Raw genomic sequence first — 17478 nt, 5'->3', positions numbered from 1 at the left:
TTTCTGTTTTCACACCCCAATCAAGTCTGATAGGGTACAGCGGTGTGAAAGTGGTATATTGAGCCTATATATTATCACTTTATTTCTACCAAAGTAGGTGAAAATTATTATTTTCACTCACTTTTGTAGAAAATAAGCACCTCACCCTCCAGGCACATAGCTGGGTATGGAAAAAGTTTTTTGCCAGTTCCGGTTTTCACACCCCAATCAAGTGTGATAGGGTACAGCAGTGCGAAAAAGGTATATGGGGCCTATATATTATCACTTAATTTCTACCAAAGTAGGTGAAAATTATTATTTTTCACTTACTTTTGTAGAAAAAAAGCACCTCACAGCGGCAGGAACATCTCATGCACCGGTTCCGGCTTTCACTCCCCAACCATCACGCCGCGGCCGGAACATTTCTTGCGCCGGTTCCGGCTTTCACTCCCAAAAGCACCTCGTCGCGGCCAGAACATCTCATGCGTCGGATCCGGCTTTACTCCACTGAGCACCCTGCCAAGGTGGTGACATTTCATTCACAGGTTCCAGCTTTCACCCTCCAGGCACATAGCTAAGTATGGAAAAAGTTATTTGCTGGTTTTGGTTTTCACACCCCAATCAAGTGTAATAGGGTACAGCGGTGTGAAAGTGGTATATTGAGCCTATATATTATCATTTTATTTCTACCAAAGTAGGTGAAAATTATTATTTTCACTCACTTTTGTAGAAAATAAGCACCTCACAGAGGCAGGAACATCTCATGCACCGTTTTCGGCTATCACCCCCCAACCATCACGCCGCGGCCGGAACATTTCTTGCGCCGGTTCCGGCTTTCACTCCCAAAAGCACCTCGTCGCGGCCAGAACATGTCATGCGTCGGTTCCGGCTTTACTCCCCCAAGCAACCTGCCAAGGTGGTGACATTTCATTCACAGGTTCCAGCTTTCACCCTCCAGGCACATAGCTGAGTATGGAAAAAGTTATTTGCTGGTTTTGGTTTTCACAACCCAATCAAGTGTGATAGGGTACAGCGGTGTGAAAGTGGTATATTGAGCCTATATATTATCATTTTATTTCGACCAAAGTAGGTGAAAATTATTATTTTCACTCACTTTTGTAGAAAATAAGCACCTCACCCTCCAGGCACATAGCTGTGTATGGAAAAAGTTATTTGCCAGTTCCGGGGTTTTCACACCCCAATCAAGTGTGATAGGGAACAGCAGTGCGAAAAAGGTATATGGGGCCTATATATTATCACTTCATTTCTACCAAAATAGGTGAAAATTATTATTTTCACTTACTTTTGTAGAAAATAAGCACCTCACAGCGGCAGGAACATCTCATGCACCGTTTTCGGCTTTCACCCCCCAACCATCACGCCGCGGCCGGAACATTTCTTGCGCCGGTTCCGGCTTTCATTCCCAAAAGCACCTCGTCGCGGCCAGAACATCTCATGCATCGGTTCCGGCTTTACTCCCCCAAGCACCCTGCCAAGGTGGTGACATTTCATTCACAGGTTCCAGCTTTCACCCTCCAGGCACATAGCTGAGTATGGAAAAGGTTATTTGCTGGTTTTGGTTTTCACACCCCAATCAAGTGTGATAGGGTACAGCTTTGGGAAAGTGGTATATTGAGCCTATATATTATCATTTTATTTCGACCAAAGTAGGTGAAAATTATTATTTTCACTCACTTTTGTAGAAAATAAGCACCTCACCTTCCAGGCACATAGCCGCGTATGGAAAAAGTTATTTGCCAGTTCCGGTTTTCACACCCCAATCAAGTGTGATAGGGTACAGCAGTGTGAAAAAGGTATATGGGGCCTATATATTATCACTTCATTTCTACCAAAATAGGTGAAAATTATTATTTTCACTTACTTTTGTAGAAAATAAGCACCTCACAGCGGCAGGAACATCTCATGCACCGTTTTCGGCTTTCACCCCCCAACCATCACGCCGCGGCCGGAACATTTCTTGCGCCGGTTCCGGCTTTCACTCCCAAAAGCACCTCGTCGCGGCCAGAACATCTCATGCGTCGGTTCCGGCTTTACTCCCCCAAGCCCCCTGCCAAGGTGGTGACATTTCATTCACAGGTTCCAGCTTTCACCCTCCAGGCACATAGCTGAGTATGGAAAAAGTTATTTGCTGGTTTTGGTTTTCACACCCCAATCAAGTGTGATAGGGTACAGCGGTGTGAAAGTGGTATATTGAGCCTATATATTATCATTTTATTTCGACCAAAGTAGGTGAAAATTATTATTTTCACTCACTTTTGTAGAAAATAAGCACCTCACCCTCCAGGCACATAGCTGCGTATGGAAAAAGTTATTTGTCAGGTCCGGTTTTCACACCCCAATCAAGTGTGATAGGGTACAGCAGTGCGAAAAAGGTATATGGGGCCTATATATTATCACTTCATTTCTACCAAAGTAGGTGAAAATTATTATTTTCACTTACTTTTGTAGAAAAAAGCACCTCACAGAGGCAGGAACATCTCATGCACCGTTTTCGGCTATCACCCCCCAACCATCACGCCGCGGCCGGAACATTTCTTGCGCCGGTTCCGGCTTTCACTCCCAAAAGCACCTTGTCGCGGCCAGGACATCTCATGCGTCGGTTCCGCCTTTACTCCCCCAAGCACCCTGCCAAGGTGGTGACATTTCATTCACAGGTTCCAGCTTTCACCCTCCAGGCACATAGCTGAGTATGGAAAAAGTTATTTGCTGGTTTCGGTTTTCACACCCCAATCAAGTGTGATAGGGTACAGCGGTTTGAAAGTGGTATATTGAGTCCATATATTATCATTTTATTTCTACCAAAGTAGGTGAAAATTATTATTTTCACTCACTTTTGTAGAAAATAAGCACCTCACCCTCCAGGCACATAGCTGCGTATGGAAAAAGTTATTTGCCAGTTCCGGTTTTCACACCCCAATCAAGTGTGATAGGGTACAGCAGTGCGAAAAAGGTATATGGGGCCTATATATTATCACTTCATTTCTACCAAAATAGGTGAAAATTATTATTTTCACTTACTTTTGTAGAAAATAAGCACCTCACAGCGGCAGGAACATCTCATGCACCGTTTTCGGCTTTCACCTCCCAACCATCACGCCGCGGCCGGAACATTTCTTGTGCCGGTTCCGGCTTTCACTCCCAAAAGCACCTCGTCGCGGCCAGAACATCTCATGCGTCGGTTCCGGCTTTACTCCCCCAAGCACCCTGCCAAGGTGGTGACATTTCATTCACAGGTTCCAGCTTTCACCCTCCAGGCACATAGCTGAGTATGGAAAAAGTTATTTGCTGGTTTTGGTTTTCACACCCCAATCAAGTGTGATAGGGTACAGCGGTGTGAAAGTGGTATATTGAGCCTATATATTATCATTTTATTTCGACCAAAGTAGGTGAAAATTATTATTTTCACTCACTTTTGTAGAAAATAAGCACCTCACCCTCCAGGCACATAGCTGCGTATGGAAAAAGTTATTTGCCAGTTCCGGTTTTCACACCCCAATCAAGTGTGATAGGGTACAGCAGTGTGAAAAAGGTATATGGGGCCTATATATTATCACTTCATTTCTACCAAAATAGGTGAAAATTATTATTTTCACTTACTTTTGTAGAAAATAAGCACCTCACAGCGGCAGGAACATCTCATGCACCGTTTTCGGCTTTCACCCCCCAACCATCACGCCGCGGCCGGAACATTTCTTGCGCCGGTTCCGGCTTTCACTCCCAAAAGCACCTCGTCGCGGCCAGAACATCTCATGCGTCGGTTCCGGCTTTACTCCCCCAAGCACCCTGCCAAGGTGGTGACATTTCATTCACAGGTTCCAGCTTTCACCCTCCAGGCACATAGCTGAGTATGGAAAAAGTTATTTGCTGGTTTTGGTTTTCACACCCCAATCAAGTGTGATAGGGTACAGCGGTGTGAAAGTGGTATATTGAGCCTATATATTATCATTTTATTTCGACCAAAGTAGGTGAAAATTATTATTTTCACTCACTTTTGTAGAAAATAAACACCTCACCTTCCAGGCACATAGCCGCGTATGGAAAAAGTTATTTGCCAGTTCCGGTTTTCACACCCCAATCAAGTGTGATAGGGTACAGCAGTGTGAAAAAGGTATATGGGGCCTATATATTATCACTTCATTTCTACCAAAATAGGTGAAAATTATTATTTTCACTTACTTTTGTAGAAAATAAGCACCTCACAGCGGCAGGAACATCTCATGCACCGTTTTCGACTTTCACCCCCCAACCATCACGCCGCGGCCGAAACATTTCTTGCGGCGGTTCCGGCTTTCACACCCAAAAGCACCTTGTCGTGGCCAGAACATCTCATGCGTCGGTTCCGGCTTTACTCCCCCAAGCACCCTACCAAGGTGGTGACATTTCATTCACAGGTTCCAGCTTTCACCCTCCAGACACATAGCTGAGTATGGAAAAAGTTATTTGCTGGTTTTGGTTTTCACACCCCAATCAAGTGTGATAGGGTACAGCGGTGTGAAAGTGGTATATTGAGCCTATATATTATCATTTTATTTCGACCAAAGTAGGTGAAAATTATTATTTTCACTCCCTTTTGTAGAAAATAAGCACCTCACCCTCCAGGCACATAGCTGCATATGGAAAAAGTTATTTGCCAGTTTCGGTTTTCACACCCCAATCAAGTGTGATAGAGTACAGCAGTGTGAAAAAGGTATATGGGGCTCTATATATTTTATCACTTCATTTCTACCAAAGTAGGTGAAAATTATTATTTTCACTTACTTTTGTAGAAAATAAGTACCTCACAGCGGCAGGAACATCTCGTGCACCGTTTTCGGCTTTCACCCCCAACCATCACTCCGCGGCCGGAAGATTTCTTGCGTCGGTTCCAGCTTTCACACCCAAAAGCACCTCGTCGCGGCCAGAACATCTCATGCGTCGGTTCCGGCTTCACTCCCCAAGCACCCTGCCAAGGTGGTGACATTTCATTCACAGGTAAATGCTTTCACCCTCCAGGCACATAGCTAAGTATGGAAAAAGTTATTTGCTGGTTTCGGTTTTCACACCCCAATCAAGTGTGATAGGGTACAGCGGTGTGAAAGTGGTATATTGAGCCTATATATTATCATTTTATTTCTACCAAAGTAGGTGAAAATTATTATTTTCACTCACTTTTGTAGAAAATAAGCACCTCACCCTCCAGGCACATAGATGCGTATGGAAAAAGTTATTTGCCAGTTCCGGTTTTCACACCCCAATCAAGTGTGATAGGGTACAGCAGTGCGAAAAAGGTATATGGGGCCTATATATTATCACTTCATTTCTACCAAAGTAGGTGAAAATTATTATTTTCACTTACTTTTGTAGAAAATAAGCACATCACAGCGGCAGGAACATCTCATGCACCGTTTTCGGCTTTCACCCCCCAACCATCACGCCGCGGCCGGAACATTTCTTGCGCTGGTTCCGACTTTCACTCCCAAAAGCACCTCGTCGCGGCCAGAACATCTCATGCGTCGGTTCTGGCTTTACTCCCCCAAGCAACTTGCCAAGTCGGGAACATTTCATTCACAGGTTCCAGCTTTCACCCTCCAGGCACAGAGCTGCTTATGGAGCAGGTTATTCGCCGTGTACAGTTTTCACACCCCAATCAAGTGTGATAGGGTACAGCGGTGTGAAAGTGGTATATGGGGCCTATGTACTATCACTTAATTTTTATCAAAGTAGGTGAAAATTATTATATTCACCTACTTTAGTACAAAATAAGTATTCTTGACATTCAATAAAAAGGCAATGCAGACAATATCAATGATATCTCCTGCACAGATATCAGTCCTGATTTGGCTCGCTGTCTGCATAAAATAATATAAGGACCTAAATTCATCAAACTTTAAACGTAATGTACGGGTCTATAACAAATATACACATTTGATAAACACGCATGTATGCCAGCAAGATATTATTGCGCCTCCTTACCTGTTGTGGGTAGCTGCTTCTGCCATCCGACGTTTGGAATATGCTGTAGTAAAAATGATGTCACAGTAGTCCAGAGATGTAGGTAGGTAAGTAGTTGACATCACAATTCATTCATGGAGAAGGTCTACCTGAAAAAAAGAAGGAGGCGCGATAATATGTTCATGACATACATGAATATTTATTAATACTGTGTCTTACATCGTAACACTCATAAATGCAGTACTGTACAGACAACACAAGTCATCCTTATCAGTCCCTGCCCCAGTGATTGCAAATACATGCTACAGCACATATTAGACCCTTAACTGTGGACCCGGCACTCAGTTTTACAAACTGAGTAGGTCCCCGGGTACGTACTTTGCAGCAGCCAGTCTTGAGGAGCTGTCAGGGACTATCACCCCCCAAGCACCTCACAGTGCCTGGAACATCTCATGCGCCAGTTTAGGCTTTCACCCCCCTTCATGCACATCGCAAAAGCATGGCAATCTCATGCGCCAGTTCTGGCACCTTGCCAAAGCACCTCGCCATGGCCGTAACATTTCATGCGCCGGCTCCAGCTTTCACTCCCAAAAGCACCTCGTCGCGGCCAGAACATCTCATGCGTCGGTTCCGGCTTTACTCCCCAAGCACCCTGCCAAGGTAGTGACATTTCATTCACAGGTTCCAGCTTTCACCCTCCAGGCACATAGCTGAGTATGGAAAAAGTTATTTGCTGGTTTCGGTTTTCACACCCCAATCAAGTGTGATAGGAAACAGGAGTGCGAAAAAGGTATATGGGGCCTATATATTATCACTTCATTTCTACCAAAATAGGTGAAAATTATTATTTTCACTTACTTTTGTAGAAAATAAGCACCTCACAGCGGCAGGAACATCTCATGCACCGTTTTCGGCTTTCACCCCCCAACCATCACGCCGCGGCCGGAACATTTCTTGCGCCGGTTCCGGCTTTCACTCCCAAAAGCACCTTGTCGCGGCCAGAACATCTCATGCGTCGGTTCCGGCTTTACTCCCCCAAGCACCCTACCAAGGTGGTGACATTTCATTCACAGGTTCCAGCTTTCACCCTCCAGACACATAGCTGAGTATGGAAAAAGTTATTTGCTGGTTTTGGTTTTCACACCCCAATCAAGTGTGATAGGGTACAGCGGTGTGAAAGTGGAATATTAAGCCTATATATTATCATTTTATTTCGACCAAAGTAGGTGAAAATTATTATTTTCACTCACTTTTGTAGAAAATAAGCACCTCACCTTCCAGGCACATAGCCGCGTATGGAAAAAGTTATTTGCCAGTTCCGGTTTTCACACCCCAATCAAGTGTGATAGGGTACAGCAGTGTGAAAAAGGTATATGGGGCTCTATATATTTTATCTCTTCATTTCTACCAAAGTAGGTGAAAATTATTATTTTCACTTACTTTTGTAGAAAATAAGTACCTCACAGCGGCAGGAAAATCTCGTGCACCGTTTTCGAATTTCACCCCCCAACCATCACTCCGCGGCCGGAAGATTTCTTGCGCCGGTTCCAGCTTTCACACCCAAAAGCACCTTGTCGCGGCCAGAACATCTCATGCGTCGGTTCCGGCTTTACTACCCCAAGCACCCTGCCAAGGTGGTGACATTTCATTCACAGGTTCATGCTTTCACCCTCCAGGCACATAGCTGAGTATGGAAAAAGTTATTTGCTGGTTTCGGTTTTCACACCCCAATCAAGTGTGATAGGGTACAGCGGTGTGAAAGTGGTATATTGAGTCCATGGCCTTTATTCTGATCGGTGCGGCCGGAGCCGCATATGCGGCTCTGACCGCACCAGGCGAATCCCCGCCTTCCATACGGATCGCCACGGCCGTCCGTACGCGGACATGTGGCGATCCGCATGAATGTGTACGGGGATACGCCTCCTCCATGGTGGGAGCAGCCCCTGCATTCGATGGTCGCCGAACATCGAATGCAGGGCCGCACGCTCCACCAGGTCCCGCAACACAAGACCACACGGACACTTGTCCGTGTGAAATCTTGTATGGGGGCGGGCAGCTGACATCCGGCGATGTCAGATGCCCGCCCTGTACCCACGCGTCACGGCCTCATTACCATGCATACGCCCCGCGTTTGCATGGGAACGCCCATGAAACGCGGGGCGTATGCATAGGGAAATGAGGCTTAGTAGCCCCTCACGCCCCTATCCACCCCCTTTGCGCCGGTCAAAAAAAATGTGCGGCGATTTCGCCTGCACATGCGCAGAGTGACCTCTGCACATGCGCAGAGCGACACCATCGGCGGAACGGCCGCAAGCGGCCGTTACCGCTTAGATCTGAATAAGGGCCCATATATTATCATTTTATTTCGACCAAAGTAGGTGAAAATTATTATTTTCACTCACTTTTGTAGAAAATAAGCACCTCACCCTCCAGGCACATAGCTGCGTATGGAAAAAGTTATTTGTCAGGTCCGGTTTTCACACCCCAATCAAGTGTGATAGGGTACAGCAGTGCGAAAAAGGTATATGGGGCCTATATATTATCACTTCATTTCTACCAAAATAGGTGAAAATTATTATTTTCACTTACTTTTGTAGAAAATAAGCACCTCACAGCGGCAGGAACATCTCATGCACCGTTTTCGGCTTTCACCCCCCAACCATCACGCCGCGGCCGGAACATTTCTTGCGCCGGTTCCGGCTTTCACTCCCAAAAGCACCTCGTCGCGGCCAGAACATCTCATGTGTCGGTTCCGGCTTTACTCCCCCAAGCACCCTGCCAAGGTGGTGACATTTCATTCACAGGTTCCAGCTTTCACCCTCCAGGCACATAGCTGAGTATGGAAAAAGTTATTTGCTGGTTTTGGTTTTTACACCCCAATCAAGTGTGATAGGGTACAGCGGTGTGAAAGTGGTATATTGAGCCTATATATTATCATTTTATTTCGACCAAAGTAGGTGAAAATTATTATTTTCACTCACTTTTGTAGAAAATAAGCACCTCACCCTCCAGGCACATAGCTGCGTATGGAAAAAGTTATTTGCTAGTTCCGGTTTTCACACCCCAATCAAGTGTGATAGGGTACAGCAGTGCGAAAAAGGTATATGGGGCATATATATTATCACTTCATTTCTACCAAAATAGGTGAAAATTATTATTTTCACTTACTTTTGTAGAAAATAAGCGCCTCACAGCGGCAGGAACATCTCATGCACCATTTTCGGCTTTCACCTCCCAACCATCACGCCGCGGCCGGAACATTTCTTGTGCCGGTTCTGGCTTTCACTCCCAAAAGCACCTCGTCGCGGCCAGAACATCTCATGCGTCGGTTCCGGCTTTACTACCCCAAGCACCCTTCCAAGATGGTGACATTTCATTCACAGGTTCCAGCTTTCACCCTCCAGACACATAGCTGAGTATGGAAAAAGTTATTTGCTGGTTTTGGTTTTCACACCCCAATCAAGTGTGATAGGGTACAGCGGTGTGAAAGTGGTATATTGAGCCTATATATTATCATTTTATTTCGACCAAAGTAGGTGAAAATTATTATTTTCACTTACTTTTGTAGAAAATAAGCGCCTCACAGCGGCAGGAACATCTCATGCACCATTTTCGGCTTTCACCTCCCAACCATCACGCCGCGGCCGGAACATTTCTTGTGCCGGTTCTGGCTTTCACTCCCAAAAGCACCTCATCGCGGCCAGAACATCTCATGCGTCGGTTCCGGCTTTACTACCCCAAGCACCCTTCCAAGGTGGTGACATTTCATTCACAGGTTCCAGCTTTCACCCTCCAGGCACATAGCTGCATATGGAAAAAGTTATTTGCCAGTTTCGGTTTTCACACCCCAATCAAGTGTGATAGGGTACAGCAGTGTGAAAAAGGTATATGGGGCTCTATATATTTTATCACTTCATTTCTACCAAAGTAGGTGAAAATTATTATTTTCACTTACTTTTGTAGAAAATAAGTACCTCACAGCGGCAGGAACATCTCGTGCACCGTTTTCGACTTTCACCCCCCAACCATCACTCCGAGGCCAGAAGATTTCTTGCGCCGGTTCCAGCTTTCACACCCAAAAGCATCTTGTCGCGGCCAGAACAACTCATGCGTCGGTTCCGGCTTTACTCCCCCAAGCACCCTGCCAAGGTGGTGACATTTCATTCACAGGTTCATGCTTTCACCCTCCAGGTACATAGCTGAGTATGGAAAAAGTTATTTGCTGGTTTCGGTTTTCACACCCTAATCAAGTGTGATAGGGTACAGCGGTGTGAAAGTGGTATATTGAGCCTATATATTATCATTTTATTTCTACCAAAGTAGGTGAAAATTATTATTTTCACTCACTTTTGTAGAAAATAAGCACCTCACCCTCCAGGCACATAGATACGTATGGAAAAAGTTATTTGCCAGTTCCGGTTTTCACACCCCAATCAAGTGTGATAGGCTTTAGCAGTGCGAAAAAGGTATATGGGGCCTATATATTATCACTTCATTTCTACCAAAGTAGGTGAAAATTATTATTTTCACTTACTTTTGTAGAAAATAAGCACCTCACAGCGGCAGGAACATCTCATGCACCGTTTTCGGCTTTCACCCCCCAACCATCACGCCGCGGCCGGAACATTTCTTGCGCCGGCTCCGGCTTTCACTCCCAAAAGCACCTCGTCGCGGCCAGAACATCTCATGCGTCGGTTCCGGCTTTACTCCCCCTAGCACCCTGCCAAGGTGGTGACATTTCATTTACAGGTTCCAGCTTTCACCCTCTAGGCACATAGCTGCTTATGGAGCAGGTTATTCGCCGTGTACAGTTTTCACACATCAATCAAGTGTGATAGGGTACAGCGGTGTGAAAGTGGTATATGGGGCCTATGTACTATCACTTAATTTTTATCAAAGTAGGTGAAAATTATTATATTCACCTACTTTAGTACAAAATAAGTATTCTTGACATTCAATAAAAAGGCAATGCAGACAATATCACTGATATCTCCTGCACAGATATCAGTCCTGATTTGGCTCGCTGTCTGCATAAAATAATATAAGGACCTAAATTCATCAAACTTTAAACGTAATGTACGGGTCTTTAACAAATATACACATTTGATAAACACGCATGTATGCCAGCAAGATATTATCGCGCCTCCTTACCTGTTGTGGGTAGCTGCTTCTGCCATCCGACGTTTGGAATATGCTGTAGCAAAAATGACGTCACAGTAGTCCAGAGATGTAGGTGGGTAAGTAGTTGACATCACAATTCATTCATGGAGAAGGTCTACCTGAAAAAAAGAAGAAGGAGGCGCGATAATATGTTCATGACATACATGAATATTTATTAATACTGTGTCTTACATCGTAACACTCATAAATGCAGTACTGTACAGACAACACAAGTCATCCTTATCAGTCCCTGCCCCAGTGATTGCAAATACATGCTACAGCACATATTAGACCCTTAACTGTGGACCCGGCACTCAGTTTTACAAACTGAGCAGGTCCCCGGGTACGTACTCTGCAGCAGCCAGTGTTAAGGAGCTGTCAGGGACTATCACCCCCCAAGCACCTCACAGTGCCTGGAACATCTCATGCGCCAGTTTAGGCTTTCACCCCCCTTCATGCACATCGCAAAAGCATGGCAATCTCATGCGCCAGATCTGGCACCTTGCCAAAGCACCTCACCATGGCCGTAACATTTCATGCGCCGGTTCCGGCTTTCACTCCCAAAAGCACCTCGTCGCGGCCAGAACATCTCATGCGTCGGTTCCGGCTTTACTCCCCCAAGCACCCTGCCAAGGTAGTGACATTTCATTCACAGGTTCCAGCTTTCACCCTCCAGGCACATAGCTGAGTATGGAAAAAGTTAATTGCTGGTTTCGGTTTTCACACCCCAATCAAGTGTTATAGGGTACAGCGGTGTGAAAGTGGTATATTGAGCCTATATATTATCATTTTATTTCGACCAAAGTAGGTGAAAATTATTATTTTCACTCATTTTTGTAGAAAATAAACACCTCACCCTCCAGGCACATAGCTGCATATGGAAAAAGTTATTTGCTAGTTTCGGTTTTCACACCCCAATCAAGTGTGATAGGGAACAGCAGTGCGAAAAAGGTATATGGGGCCTATATATTATCACTTCATTTCTACCAAAATAGGTGAAAATTATTATTTTCACTTACTTTTGTAGAAAATAAGCACCTCACAGCGGCAGTAACATCTCATGCACCGTTTTCGGCTTTCACCCCCCAACCATCACGCCGCGGCCGGAACATTTCTTGCGCCGGTTCTGGCTTTCACTCCCAAAAGCACCTCGTCGCGGCCAGAACATCTCATGCGTCGGTTCCGGCTTTACTCCACCGAGCACCCTGCCAAGGTGGTGACATTTCATTCACAGGTTCCAGCTTTCACCCTCCAGGCACATAGCTGAGTATGGAAAAAGTTATTTGCTGGTTTTGGTTTTCACACCCCAATCAAGTGTGATAGGGTACAGCGGTGTGAAAGTGGTATATTGAGCCTATATATTATCATTTTATTTCTACCAAAGTAGGTGAAAATTATTATTTTCACTCACTTTTGTAGAAAATAAGCACCTCACAGAGGCAGGAACATCTCATGCACCGTTTTCGGCTATCACCCCCCAACCATCACGCCGCGGCCGGAACATTTCTTGTGCCGGTTCCGGCTTTCACTCCCAAAAGCACCTCGTCGCGGCCAGAACATCTCATGCGTCGGTTCCGGCTTTAGTCGCCCAAGCACCCTGCCAAGGTGGTGACATTTCTTTCACAGGTTCCAGCTTTCACCCTCCAGGCACATAGCTGAGTATGGAAAAAGTTATTTGCTGGTTTCGGTTTTCACACCCCAATCAAGTGTGATAGGGTACAGCGGTTTGAAAGTGGTATATTGAGTCCATATATTATCATTTTATTTCGACCAAAGTAGGTGAAAATTATTATTTTCACTCACTTTTGTAGAAAATAAGCACCTCACCCTCCAGGCACATAGCTGCGTATGGAAAAAATTATTTGCCAATTCCGGTTTCCACACCCCAATCAAGTGTGATAGGGTACAGCAGTGCGAAAAAGGTATATGGGGCCTATATATTATCACTTCATTTCTACCAAAATAGGTGAAAATTATTATTTTCACTTACTTTTGTAGAAAATAAGCACCTCACAGCGGCAGGAACATCTCATGCACCGTTTTCGGCTTTCACCCCCCAACCATCACGCCGCGGCCGGAACATTTCTTGCGCCGGTTCCGGCTTTCACTCCCAAAAGCACCTTGTCGCGGCCAGAACATCTCATGCGTCGGTTCCGGCTTTACTCCCCCAAGCACCCTACCAAGGTGGTGACATTTCATTCACAGGGTCATGCTTTCACCTTCCAGGCACATAGCTGAGTATGGAAAAAGTTATTTGCTGGTTTTGGTTTTCACACCCCAATCAAGTGTGATAGGGTACAGCGGTGTGAAAGTGGTATATTGAGCCTATATATTATCATTTTATTTCGACCAAAGTAGGTGAAAATTATTATTTTCACTCACTTTTGTAGAAAATAAGCACCTCACCCTCCAGGCACATAGCTGCATATGGAAAAAGTTATTTGCCAGTTTCGGTTTTCACACCCCAATCAAGTGTGATAGGGTACAGCAGTGTGAAAAAGGTATATGGGGCTCTATATATTTTATCACTTCATTTCTACCAAAGTAGGTGAAAATTATTATTTTCATTTACTTTTGTAGAAAATAAGTACCTCACAGCGGCAGGAACATCTCGTGCACCGTTTTCGGCTTTCACCCCCCAACCATCACTCCGCAGCCGGAACATTTCTTGCGCCGGTTCCAGCTTTCACACCCAAAAGCACCTCGTCGCGGCCAGAACATCTCATGCGTCGGTTCCGGCTTCACTCCCCAAGCACCCTGCCAAGGTGGTGACATTTCATTCACAGGAAAATGCTTTCACCCTCCAGGCACATAGCTGAGTATGGAAAAAGTTATTTGCTGGTTTTGGTTTTCACACCCCAATCAAGTGTGATAGGGTACAGCGGTGTGAAAGTGGTATATTGAGCCTATATATTATCATTTTATTTCTACCAAAGTAGGTGAAAATTATTATTTTCACTCACTTTTGTAGAAAATAAGCACCTCACAGAGGCAGGAACATCTCATGCACCGTTTTCGGCTATCACCCCCCAACCATCACGCCGCGGCCGGAACATTTCTTGCGCCGGTTCCGGCTTTCACTCCCAAAAGCACCTGGTCGCGGCCAGAACATCTCATGCGTCGGTTCCGGCTTTACTCGCCCAAGCACCCTGCCAAGGTGGTGACATTTCTTTCACAGGTTCCAGCTTTCACCCTCCAGGCACATAGCTGAGTATGGAAAAAGTTATTTGCTGGTTTCGGTTTTCACACCCCAATCAAGTGTGATAGGGTACAGCGGTTTGAAAGTGGTATATTGAGTCCATATATTATCATTTTATTTCGACCAAAGTAGGTGAAAATTATTATTTTCACTCACTTTTGTAGAAAATAAGCACCTCATCCTCCAGGCACATAGCTGCGTATGGAAAAAGTTATTTGCCAGTTCCGGTTTCCACACCCTAATCAAGTGTGATAGGGTACAGCAGTGCGAAAAAGGTATATGGGGCCTATATATTATCACTTCATTTCTACCAAAATAGGTGAAAATTATTATTTTCACTTACTTTTGTAGAAAATAAGCACCTCACAGCGGCAGGAACATCTCATGCACCGTTTTCGGCTTTCACCCCCCAACCATCACGCCGCGGCCGGAACATTTCTTGCGCCGGTTCCGGCTTTCACTCCCAAAAGCACCTTGTCGCGGCCAGAACATCTCATGCGTCGGTTCCGGCTTTACTCCCCCAAGCACCCTACCAAGGTGGTGACATTTCATTCACAGGTTCATGCTTTCACCTTCCAGGCACATAGCTGAGTATGGAAAAAGTTATTTGCTGGTTTTGGTTTTCACACCCCAATCAAGTGTGATAGGGTACAGCGGTGTGAAAGTGGTATATTGAGCCTATATATTATCATTTTATTTCGACCAAAGTAGGTGAAAATTATTATTTTCACTCACTTTTGTAGAAAATAAGCACCTCACCCTCCAGGCACATAGCTGCGTATGGAAAAAGTTATTTGCCAGTTCCGGTTTTCACACCCCAATCAAGTGTGATAGGGTACAGCAGTGCGAAAAAGGTATATGGGGCCTATATATTATCACTTCATTTCTACCAAAATAGGTGAAAATTATTATTTTTACTTACTTTTGTAGAAAATAAGCACCTCACAGCGGCAGGAACATCTCATGCACCGTTTTCGGCTTTCACCCCCCAACCATCACGCCGCGGCCGGAACATTTCTTGCGCCGGTTCCGGCTTTCACTCCCAAAAGCACCTCGTCGCGGCCAGAACATCTCATGCATCGGTTCCGGCTTTACTCCCCCAAGCACCCTGCCAAGGTGGTGACATTTCATTTACAGGTTCAAGCTTTCACCCTCCAGGCACATAGCTGAGTATGGAAAAAGTTATTTGCTGGTTTTGGTTTTCACACCCCAATCAAGTGTGATAGGGTACAGCGGTGTGAAAGTGGTATATTGAGCCTATATATTATCATTTTATTTCGACCAAAGTAGGTGAAAATTATTATTTTCACTCACTTTTGTAGAAAATAAGCACCTCACCCTCCAGGCACATAGCTGCGTATGGAAAAAGTTATTTGCCAGTTCCGGTTTTCACACCCCAATCAAGTGTGATGGGGTACAGCAGTGCGAAAAAGGTATATGGGGCCTATATATTATAACTTCATTTCTACCAAAATAGGTGAAAATTATTATTTTCACTTACTTTTGTAGAAAATAAGCACCTCACAGCGGCAGGAACATCTCATGCACCGTTTTCGGCTTTCACCCCCCAACCATCACGCCGCGGCCGGAACATTTCTTGCGCCGGTTCCGGCTTTCACTCCCAAAAGCACCTCGTCGCGGCCAGAACATCTCATGCGTCGGTTCCGGCTTTACTCCCCCAAGCACCCTGCCAAGGTGGTGACATTTCATTCACAGGTTCCAGCTTTCACCCTCCAGACACATAGCTGAGTATGGAAAAAGTTATTTGCTGGTTTTGGTTTTCACACCCCAATCAAGTGTGATAGGGTACAGCGGTGTGAAAGTGGTATATTGAGCCTATATATTATCATTTTATTTCGACCAAAGTAGGTGAAAATTATTATTTTCACTCACTTTTGTAGAAAATAAGCACCTCACCCTCCAGGCACATAGCCGCGTATGGAAAAAGTTATTTGCCAGTTCCGGTTTTCACACCCCAATCAAGTGTGATAGGGTACAGCAGTGTGAAAAAGGTATATGGGGCTCTATATATTTTATCACTTCATTTCTACCAAAGTAGGTGAAAATTATTATTTTCACTTACTTTTGTAGAAAATAAGTACCTCACAGCGGCAGGAACATCTCGTGCACCGTTTTCGGCTTTCACCCCCAACCATCACTCCGCGGCCGGAAGATTTCTTGCGCCGGTTCCAGCTTTCACACCCAAAAGCACCTCGTCGCGGCCAGAACATCTCATGCGTCGGTTCCGGCATCACTCCCCAAGCACCCTGCCAAGGTGGTGACATTTCATTCACAGGTAAATGCTTTCACCCTCCAGGCACATAGCTGAGTATGGAAAAAGTTATTTGCTGGTTTCGGTTTTCACACCCCAATTAAGTGTGATAGGGTACAGCGGTGTGAAAGTGGTATATTGAACCTATATATTATCATTTTATTTCTACCAAAGTAGGTGAAAATTATTATTTTCACTCACTTTTGTAGAAAATAAGCACCTCACCCTCCAGGCACATAGATGCGTATGGAAAAAGTTATTTGCCAGTTCCGGTTTTCACACCCCAATCAAGTGTGATAGGGTACAGCAGTGCGAAAAAGGTATATGGGGCCTATATATTATCACTTCATTTCTACCAAAGTAGGTGAAAATTATTATTTTCACTTACTTTTGTAGAAAATAAGCACCTCACAGCGGCAGGAACATCTCATGCACCGTTTTCGGCTTTCACCCCCCAACCATCAAGCCGCGGCCGGAACATTTCTTGCGCCGGTTCCGGCTTTCACTCCCAAAAGCACCTTGTCGCGGCCAGAACATCTCATGCGTCGGTTCCGGCTTTACTCCCCCAAGCACCCTACCAAGGTGGTGACATTTCATTCACAGGTTCCAGCTTTCACCCTCTAGACACATAGCTGAGTATGGAAAAAGTTATTTGCTGGTTTTGGTTTTCACACCCCAATCAAGTGTGATAGGGTACAGCGGTGTGAAATTGGTATATTGAGCCTATATATTATCATTTTATTTCGACCAAAGTAGGTGAAAATTATAATTTTCACTCACTTTTGTAGAAAATAAGCACCTCACCCTCCAGGCACATAGCCGCGTATGGAAAAAGTTATTTGCCAGTTCTGGTTTTCACACCCCAATCAAGTGTGATAGGGTACAGCAGTGTGAAAAAGGTATATGGGGCTCTATA

General features: G+C 45.0%; 1 long non-coding RNA gene across 3 annotated transcripts in view; it reads right to left on the bottom strand.

Moving 5' to 3' along the window:
• The window catches only part of LOC146055637 (uncharacterized), a 29805-nt gene that overhangs the window by 1279 nt on the left and 11048 nt on the right, over window positions 1-17478 (bottom strand). For 2 of the 3 annotated variants that reach the window (XR_014468811.1, XR_014468810.1), the window contains 2 exons: window positions 11083-11210; window positions 5953-6080 (listed from right to left, as the gene is read on the bottom strand). This is a non-coding gene — a long non-coding RNA (uncharacterized LOC146055637). The remainder of the gene's footprint in view (window positions 1-5952; window positions 6081-11082; window positions 11211-17478) is intronic. The other variant, XR_014468812.1, reaches the window with a different exon arrangement.

This window comes from Crinia signifera, unplaced genomic scaffold, assembly GCF_055691185.1.
Source record: "Crinia signifera unplaced genomic scaffold, ASM5569118v1 HAP2_SCAFFOLD_510, whole genome shotgun sequence".
NCBI classification, from domain to species: domain Eukaryota; kingdom Metazoa; phylum Chordata; class Amphibia; order Anura; family Myobatrachidae; genus Crinia; species Crinia signifera.
This window is presented reverse-complemented; position numbering and strand designations above follow the sequence as displayed.